At 42.2% G+C, this 8,652-nt stretch overlaps 1 protein-coding gene across 4 annotated transcripts in view; it reads left to right on the top strand.

Moving 5' to 3' along the window:
- Window positions 1–280: 280 nt before the first annotated feature.
- Gpr19 (G protein-coupled receptor 19) overlaps window positions 281–8,652 on the top strand; it is a 45,124-nt gene continuing 36,752 nt past the window's right edge. For 2 of the 4 annotated variants that reach the window (XM_005378969.2, XM_013511277.1), the window contains exons 1-3: window positions 281–426; window positions 767–819; window positions 4,700–4,782. The gene's annotated coding sequence lies outside the window, so the exon portion shown is untranslated. Of the gene's footprint in view, window positions 427–766; window positions 820–3,075; window positions 3,156–4,699; window positions 4,783–8,652 lie in introns of those variants that run through there. The other 2 variants (XM_005378970.2, XM_005378968.1) reach the window with 2 other exon arrangements.

Here is an 8,652-nt window from a genome sequence, read left to right as displayed (position 1 = left end):
TAGGCTCGGGGGAGGTCTGTCACGTTGATACCCCGGATTCAAGTACACAACACCACCTTTGAGATTTTCAGTGAAAACTCCACTTGTTTGTGTATCGGCTTCTCTTTGAGAAGTTTCAGCGAGTTAAGCGGCCAAAGAACAGAAGTTGGGGGAGCCTGTTTTAAAAATAAGAGTGAGCCGGGCGTGGTGGCACAGGCCTCTAACCCCAACTCTCTGGAGGCTGAGGCAGGAGGATCACTGTGAGTTCGAGGCCAGCCTGAACTGCATAGTGAAAACCTATCTCAAAAAGACCAAAAAAAAGAAAAAAAAAAAAGAGCGAGTTTTATTGGAAAAGATAACTCTGGGACAGCATAAGGGGATAAACCTGAGGGGTGACAGGAGTTTTGTTTTTCTTCTTGAAGAAGGCAGAGGATGTGATGAACTAAGGTAATACGTACAGTAAGGAGGTGGGAAAATTCATTGACCGGAAAATGAAGTCATTAGCTATCTAGCATACTTGAGAGGTGAGGCGAGAAAGAACTGTTGGTAGCACAGGAAGTTTTTCTTAAAATACCTAAGCCTGTTTATAAACAGAAAGGCAGAAATGTCACACATTTAGTCCATGATATATCAAGTGGAAATGAGTGAAAACAAGATTTGAAAAGCCACAAATTGTGAGCACGGGCTGAGGTTGGGTCTGGGTAGAACGGTTGAGTTCCCAGGTAGGAGACAGGGATTTAGGAGCTCTTCTGAGGACTCTCACTAATCTGGCTTCTTTTTCTCTCAGGATACACGGAACAGCTGCACAAGCCCTGGATTTTGCTCTGCGACATCTTAAAGGTACCATCCAAACCCCTAAGTGTCCTCTTCTTGCTGGACATGTTCCTCTAGGGTCCCCTTCCTCCTCTCACTGACCCCATCATTCAACCAGAATGAAATCTGATTTAGTAGAATGAATAGTGACATTAGCTACTGAGTTACTCAGATATGTCACTGGCACATACTTGTAGCCTCCCCGTTCCATAGGTGTTAGAGTCCCCTGTGATATCGTGAGCAGTCTTCTGCAGCCTAGGCAGTATATGGTCACGCCTCAGTATCCCAGGGAATTGTTTCTGGACTATTCAGGAATATGAAATCCATGATGCTCCAGTCCCTTGCAGAACATGGAGTAATATTTTCATTTAACGGATGTACATCTTCCTATAAACTTTAACTCATCCCTAGATTACTTATAATAAATAAATGCAAATGCTATTTAAAAAGTTTCTGTACTGTATTGCTTAGGGAGTAATGAAAAGAAAAAGTAAAGATGCTTAATACAGATGCAATTTTAAAAATATTTTCAGTCTACTCTTGGTTGAATCTGAGGGTGTAGAATCCATGGAAATGGAGGGTTGACTTTCTGTGTATGTATATTTTGAGATGGGTGTCAATATGTTGCCTTGGCTGGCCCTCAAACTCCTGAGGTCAAGCAGTCCTCTCGCCTCAGACTTCTGAGGAGCTGGGACTACAGGCATGTGCTACCACACCTGGTTCTATCCATATTTGATTCTTTGTGTACCGCCTGGAGTATAAGGGAGAGAAATGCTAATGGACTACATAATTTCTCTAGACCTGATAAGGGAATGGCTGAAAGGTAAGGAAGATGGCTTCATCTATAAGAACAACTAAATATGGAAAGCCACAGTATTGAAGCCAGCAGTGACAGAGAAAGATCTAGGTTTTGTTATTTAGAATGGAGGTAAAAAACCAGACATAGAATCTGGGCATCACGGTATGTGCTTATAGTTTCAGCTATTCAGGTGTCTGAGACAGAAAGATCACTTGAGCCCAGAAGTTTGAAATCAGCCTGGGCAGCATGGTGAAACCTTATCTCAGAGAAAAACTAAAAAAGAAAGCCAGGCATGGTAGTCTCTCACCAAGAAGTTTTCTTTCAAATGCTTCACTTTCTTTTGACAACCTAAACTGTACCCTGGCAGCTGGACTATATGTGTGGAGTTCATAGGAAAATGCTGCAGGAAAAAAGCCTTGGATGCAATAGATTAGGATTTCTAGATGTCTTGTTTTAGGAAGTGGGATCATCCAGCTCTAAGAGGCATGATACCTAAGTATGAGGTCGTAGAAGTACAGAATTGAGAGTCAGACCTGGGCTTTGACTTTTGTGTATGCCAGTCACTCTGTATGACTTCTCAGAAACTCAGTTTCCCCCTCTGTAAAATATTATTTTACATAGTACTATAAAGGCAAAACGAGGTACTGTTAGAAAGATGACATGAGTATATAGAACCTAGGCTGTAGTATATGGTCAGTAAATGAGAGTTCCTTCCCTGAGCCTCCTGCCATCTTTGCCTGCCACCTACTGAACTGAAGATTCTCTATGGAGCATACATCCATCTGGGTTTAAAGAACCTTATCTGCACATTAGAACCACCTGGAGAGTCTTTTTTTTAAAAGTATACACTTGTAGTACATAATGATTTCATTCCTTGTGAGGAATTGGTACATGTATGTAATGCATTTTAACTCTTTTTTTTTTTAATTCCTTTTCTTTCATCTCCCTTCCCCAACCTGGGGAGCTTAAAAAACCCCGAATGCCCAGACTTCACCCCAGTTAAATCAGAATCTGAGAGTGGAACCTGGATATTTTTTTTTAAGACTCTCCATTTTCCAACTAAGGTTGAGGACCACTGCTTTAAGATTTCCCTCTAGAAGGAGAAAACAAATTAGACTTCTTGATCTGGATGGTTATATATTTGAAAATTTTCAGGAAGAATAAAGATGGAGCCTGAGATGGGCAGATGAGTGGGCACATTGAGCTATATGCTGGAAGGAGTCCGCTGTGGTAAGAGAGGGGAGAACGTGCCAGAATACACAGGATTTTCTAGAGAGAGGGAAGACTTTGAGCCTCCCAAGCTAGTCCTTTGATCTAACCCAGGCAACACAGGTAATGTCTTTATTGCTTTAATATGTGGTGAGTCTGGGGTGGTGGGGTTCAGTGAATTTTTACAACCTGCTCTCCTGCACGTGATTGAAGTGCATGCCCGTGAGCGTTCTCATTGGATGGAGTGCGGACGGAATGCTCGTGTAGCAGGCTGTTGATGATGAAGCCTCTTCCCCTGGAGTGTCAGTTGAAGTGACAGCTGTGACCACACGAGTGGTTTTGTTGGTATGGCTAGGTGAGAAGAGTGAGGTTTAAGTCTGTCTCTGCAGTCTTTTATTTAATAGAAAAACACTTGGAATAGGGGAGGTGGCATGTCTGGGAGACAAATTTCAGCTTCTAAGAGACAACTATGTAGTAAGACAAGACTGACTTCTAGGAATAGATTATACATTTATTCCTAGAGATGAATTATACGTAATTCAAATGTTGAAACCACCATAGTACTTTATTTTATTTTTTTGGTACTGGGAATCAAACTCATGACCTCACACTTGCCAGGCAGGCACTGTGCCACTGAGCTATATCCCCAGCCCACCATAGTACTTTAGTCACTGGATTCCAAGACCCAAATGTGGTGGTAACGGCCAAGAATATCCTTTGTCCAGCTTGGAGGTGTAGCTTTGTGGTAGAGCACAGGCTTAGCATGCACAGAATCCCGAGTTCAACCTCTAGCACCAAAACAAGCCAGGAAAGAAAAGCAAAAACAAACCCCAAAATTGTAGTTAGGTTTTTTTCTGCTTTGTGGATGTCAGGTGTCTATTAGACTTTGTTCAGAAGTTTTATATTGTACCGTTATGGGGTATTTATCCACCTTTTTGTCTGCCTCTTTTTGGGATCTAGAAATACAATTCTATAAAATTTGTATTGTTGTGTAATGACAGTAGCTTCCTTACATACATCCCAAGGGTTTTTGTTTTGTTGTGTTTAAAACTCAGCACCTCACACGTGCTAGGCAAGCATTCTACCACTGAGGTACATTCTCAGCCCAACAGAGAGGCTTTTAAAGAGGATTTTGAAAGGCATTTTTGAAGAATTGTGAGGGCATCACAGGAAAGCTGAGGTAGAGAAGAGGGCTTAGCTTTTCACCAAAGAACAGGGAAAAGGGCCTTTCATAGGATCATTTGGACAGTTTCCTGGGATATAGCTAAGCGGCACAGTGCCTGCCTGGCAAACATAAGGTCATGAGTTCAATTCCTGGTACAAAAAAAAAAAAGAATACCTTCTGTAGGAGACTAGATGCACTGTCCTTCTCCTGGAAATTCTTACTTGCCAAAAGAGATGTTGCTATTTTGTTGGGATAGGCTTATATTCCCAGAGTGTATCAGGGCAAAAAGAAATCATGCATTGTTTCCTACAGACCAGATGTGTATTACTCAGGAAAGAGAGTCAGCAAGGGTCATCCCTGGACCTGATCAAGATGACCACCTAGCCAGGCGTGGTGGCACATGTCTGTAATCCCATCACTCAGGAGGCTGAGGCAGGAGAATCACCATGAGTTTGAGGCCAGCCTGAGCTACATTGTGAATTTAAGTCCAGCCTGAACTACAAATTGGGTAGACCCTGTCTCAAAAAAAAAAAAAAAGAAAGAAAATAAAAAAGTGACCACTTAAAGAGATGAATAGACTTCAGCAGGAAAAAACTAAAGATTTTTCTGGAGTTAGTATAAATAGACAGCTGGACAAAGGAACTTTAGTTGAGACATTCTCAGAAATAGTGATTTGTCCTCAAAACTACACAAAACTGCCTATAACAGAAAGTATTCTTTTTTTTTTGTACCAGGAATCGAACTGACAACCTCATGCTTTCCAGGCAGATGCTTTTCCGCTGAAGTATATCCCCAGCAGTATTCATTTTTAGTATCTGTGAGTACTAGAGAAAGTAATGATGGTAGCTCATGATAGTGCCAACAAAGTAAGATATTGCTCATCCTATTGTAACCCCAAAGAGGTCACAGACTGGGATGGGCACGTTCTGAAGGTCAGACAAATACCTGCAAGTTAGGGAAAGAGAGGAGGGACCAAACTCTTTCCCTAAGTTTATGCTTCCTTATCAACAGCGGGTATAAACGTAGAGGAAGAAAAAAGGCCTCAGGTTTAAGTCAGGTGACAAGTTGTGACTATTCTACAGGACTGTATATCTTGATTATTTTTTAAAATTAATTAAGTTTATTGGTACATTGTAGGTATGTATACATAATGATCACATTCATCATAGGTACTCTGTACCTCTACATGACATAATTTGATTCCTTTTTTCTCTGTTCTCTTACCCTCCCTTCGCCTCCTCTTCCCTTCCCCATTTACAAAAGCTTTGTTTTCATTTTTTCGTTCTTTTCTCATCGTTCCTTTGTTTTCCCTTTCTTCCATGGATATCTTGATTATTAACATCTCTTGATTAAAAGTGACCAGAAAAAGTGATGGGACTACTCAGTGGTAATTCATGAATAGAAGAAACTCCTACAATGTGTTTGCAAAGAGACAGTGGGAGATAAAAGTTAAATCGCTTTAGGTTGATCCCAAAATTCAAGCCTGCAGGGATACTAATGTTGAGCACCTATTTTATTTTTTTAGATCATAGGGGCATAAAGATGGATTGGATATGTTTTTCCGTGAAAGAATCTAGGAACACAATGTAATATGATGTATTTAGTAATGGAAAAAGTAAGTGTGGTTTGTTTTTTTTTTTTGTACCAGGAGTCGAATTCACAACCTCATACTTGCTGGGCAGGTGCTGTGCCGCTGAGCTACATCCCCAGCTCCAATAAGTGTGTGTTTTGGTTACTTTTTTCTCGCTGCTGGGACAAAATACCTGATGCCCAAAATTAAGGAAGGAAAGGTTTATTTCCCTTACAGTTCGTGGAAGTTTCAGTCCGTACTTGGCAGATTATAAGGCAGAGTGGCACATGGCAAAGAGCTACAGCTCAGGGCGGCAGAACACAGCTAAGCAACAACCACACACCAGGGTGGAATGGGGGAGGATTGCCTCAAGCACTCTTTTCCTCTCCCTTACATATGCAAACTGTCTACCCCAGGGCGGGTGTAGCTCTCACACCCACAATCATTTAACTCTAATAGTCTGCCCCATGGTCGCATGAGGCTTTGGAGGGGACACACAGACATAAACCATAACAGTGTGAAAGCTAAAGAGATAGTTTAGTAAAATGGAAGATGTGGCTGGGTAAAATACAGGGTCCTTGCTGCAGTCTCTGGTGGAGTAGGGGAGAGAAAGAGGGAGAGAAGCCAGGCGTAGTGGCACATACCTGTAATCCCTTCACTCAGGAGGCTGAGGCAGGAGAATCACTGCAAGTTTGAGGCCAGCCTGGACTGCAAAGTGAGTTCAAGCCCAATCTGAACTGAAAAGTGAAACCCTGTCTCAAAAAAGACCAAAAAAAAAAAAAAAGAAAGAAAGAGCAAGAGAGAGAGAGAGAGTGAACATGAATTAAATTTGGAGGGATAAGGAGAGATGTGGAACCATATAGAAGATGAAACCCAGCAGAATTTGAGACAGGAGTCGATTAGATACTTGCAGGATAGACAAGATAAAGAAACTATATCAGTACTCAGGCAGGAAACATACAGTGTGGTCTGTGTAGGGGAGCACTGTAGGCAGTGTGAAGGATTTGCAGGTTTAATGGGTGATTGAAATGGGGGTGAAGCGGAGGTTGGAGGTGTTTAGGCATGCAGACTGGGACTGTTAGCAGGCTCACCCTGGAGAGCAGACAGGCATTTAAAAACTGATACACATGCTATTCATCTCATCCATCCATCACTTCTGTTTCCTTGCCCTGGCCTTTTATAAAACTTGCCAACAGCCCTTTTTAAAGATGACTGAGGAGATGGTATACGAATTCTTCTCTACCCCAGTGCCCACACCTGACGTCTCACTTGAGCTGAGTCGAACAGACTCTGCCTCCTGAGAACTTGGAATCAGAACATTGAGAGACTGGGTTATTTAGATAGGAATATTGACTTTGTAGGGACATGTGAATTTCAGATCTAAGGCTGCCCTTAGTTCATTATTATTTTTTTTTTTTTTCCTGGTACCAGGAATCAAACTCAGAGCCTTGTGCCTTCCAGGCAGGCACTGTGCTGCTGAACTATATCCCTGGCCCTTGCCCTTGGTTCTGATAGCTCTCTGAGTCCTGTTTCAGTTGCATCTAAGGCTTGGGTACCACTTCTTGTTTCCCTGCAATTCCTCTGAGTCCTTGTAAATTTATCTTCACCTGAGTGGCTTTCTTTTTTCCTTATTGTTCTCCCCATAATGTTCTTGTGCAAATAGTACCTTCCACATGAGAGCCACACACATATGGAGCAAGAACACTTAGTTAATTCACTATAGACCTATGTCTTACAAAATTTAGGTCTCTGATTTTGCCTATTAGTATATTGGTCATCTGTATATTAGTCATCTATTACTGCATAAAAAATAGTCCAGAATTTCTTTTTTTTTTTTTTTTTCTTAAGACAGGGTTTTGCTGTGTAGTCCAGGCTGGCTTTGAACTCACTATGTAGCCCAGGCTGTTCTTGAACTTTTGGCAATCCTCCTGCCTCAGCCTCTCCAGTGCTAGGATTAGAGGCCTGTGCCATGATGCCTGGCCAACAGTCGTAAACTTTGTCTTGTAGTTTCCGTGGATTGGGAATTTAGGAGCAGCTTAGCTGGGCATCTGGCTTGTGGTCTCACAAAGCTGTAGTTAAGTTGTTGGCCAGGACCACAGCCACTTGACAGGTTGGAGAATCTACTTGTAAAGCAGCTCACTCATATGGTTGTTAATGGTTGGTGAGAAGCCTTGGTGTTTTACATATGGGCCACTTCATGGGGCAGCATGGATGCCTTTATGTACAATGGCTAGCTTGCTTGACAATAAGTATTGTAGGAGAAAGCCAAGTAGATACTGTCTTATTATGATCTTGCCTCAGAAGTAACATAGGATAACTTCTGGCACATTGTATTTATTAGAAACATGTACCTAAGTGTGGCTCCCATCAAAGACAGTCATGACTTCACCATTTGAAGGGAAGCATATTAGAGAATTTGTGGACACATTTAAATGTCATCACAATCTCTTAGCTCCCAGGCAAAACAAAACAAAACAAAACAAAACAAAACCAAAGTGTCTAATTTCAAATATAGTTCCATTTCATTCAGTTCCTTTAGATAAAGTTAAGTCTCCTATAGATAAAGATGTTTCACTTTTCATAATGCTTCCCAAGAAGATCCTATATCTTTGAAGATGACAGCCATTTGGATAGGGTTAGGGATAATATACTCGTCCTGTGGCATTGATGAGAGAGATGGTACCTCCTGGCTTCATTCTGGAGCTAGAGCTTTCTGGCTCATACCTTCAGATTTCTAGCATGGCACCTCTTGCCTGCTTCCTCACTGGGGAAATCACCAACCAGCCTATGGTGCTGAAGCTTGCAGTCACTAGATTGATGACCCATCTTTGGCACTGGGCAAGTCTCCCAGGGAGTACTGGCCATCTCCCCTTTCAGACTCAGCTTTCCCTTAGTCCTTGCTGTGGAGTTACCAGGCCTTGGCTTTGGCAAGCCCATGGGCCCTGTGGGGGATTGACAGCTGGTGGTCAACTTGTCACACCCAGGTGAACTGAGTCAGCATGGTGCTGGGTGTGGGAGGCCCACCTGAGGATTGTTGCCAGCAGCATAAGAGGCAGAACTGGAGAAGAAGAAGAAAGGCTGTCGGGACCTGGTAGAAGCTGTAAGGAGCTGTTGGTT

Source organism: Chinchilla lanigera, unplaced genomic scaffold (assembly GCF_000276665.1).
Source record: "Chinchilla lanigera isolate Chin_1 unplaced genomic scaffold, ChiLan1.0 scaffold00012, whole genome shotgun sequence".
Lineage (NCBI taxonomy): Eukaryota > Metazoa > Chordata > Mammalia > Rodentia > Chinchillidae > Chinchilla > Chinchilla lanigera.
This window is presented reverse-complemented; position numbering and strand designations above follow the sequence as displayed.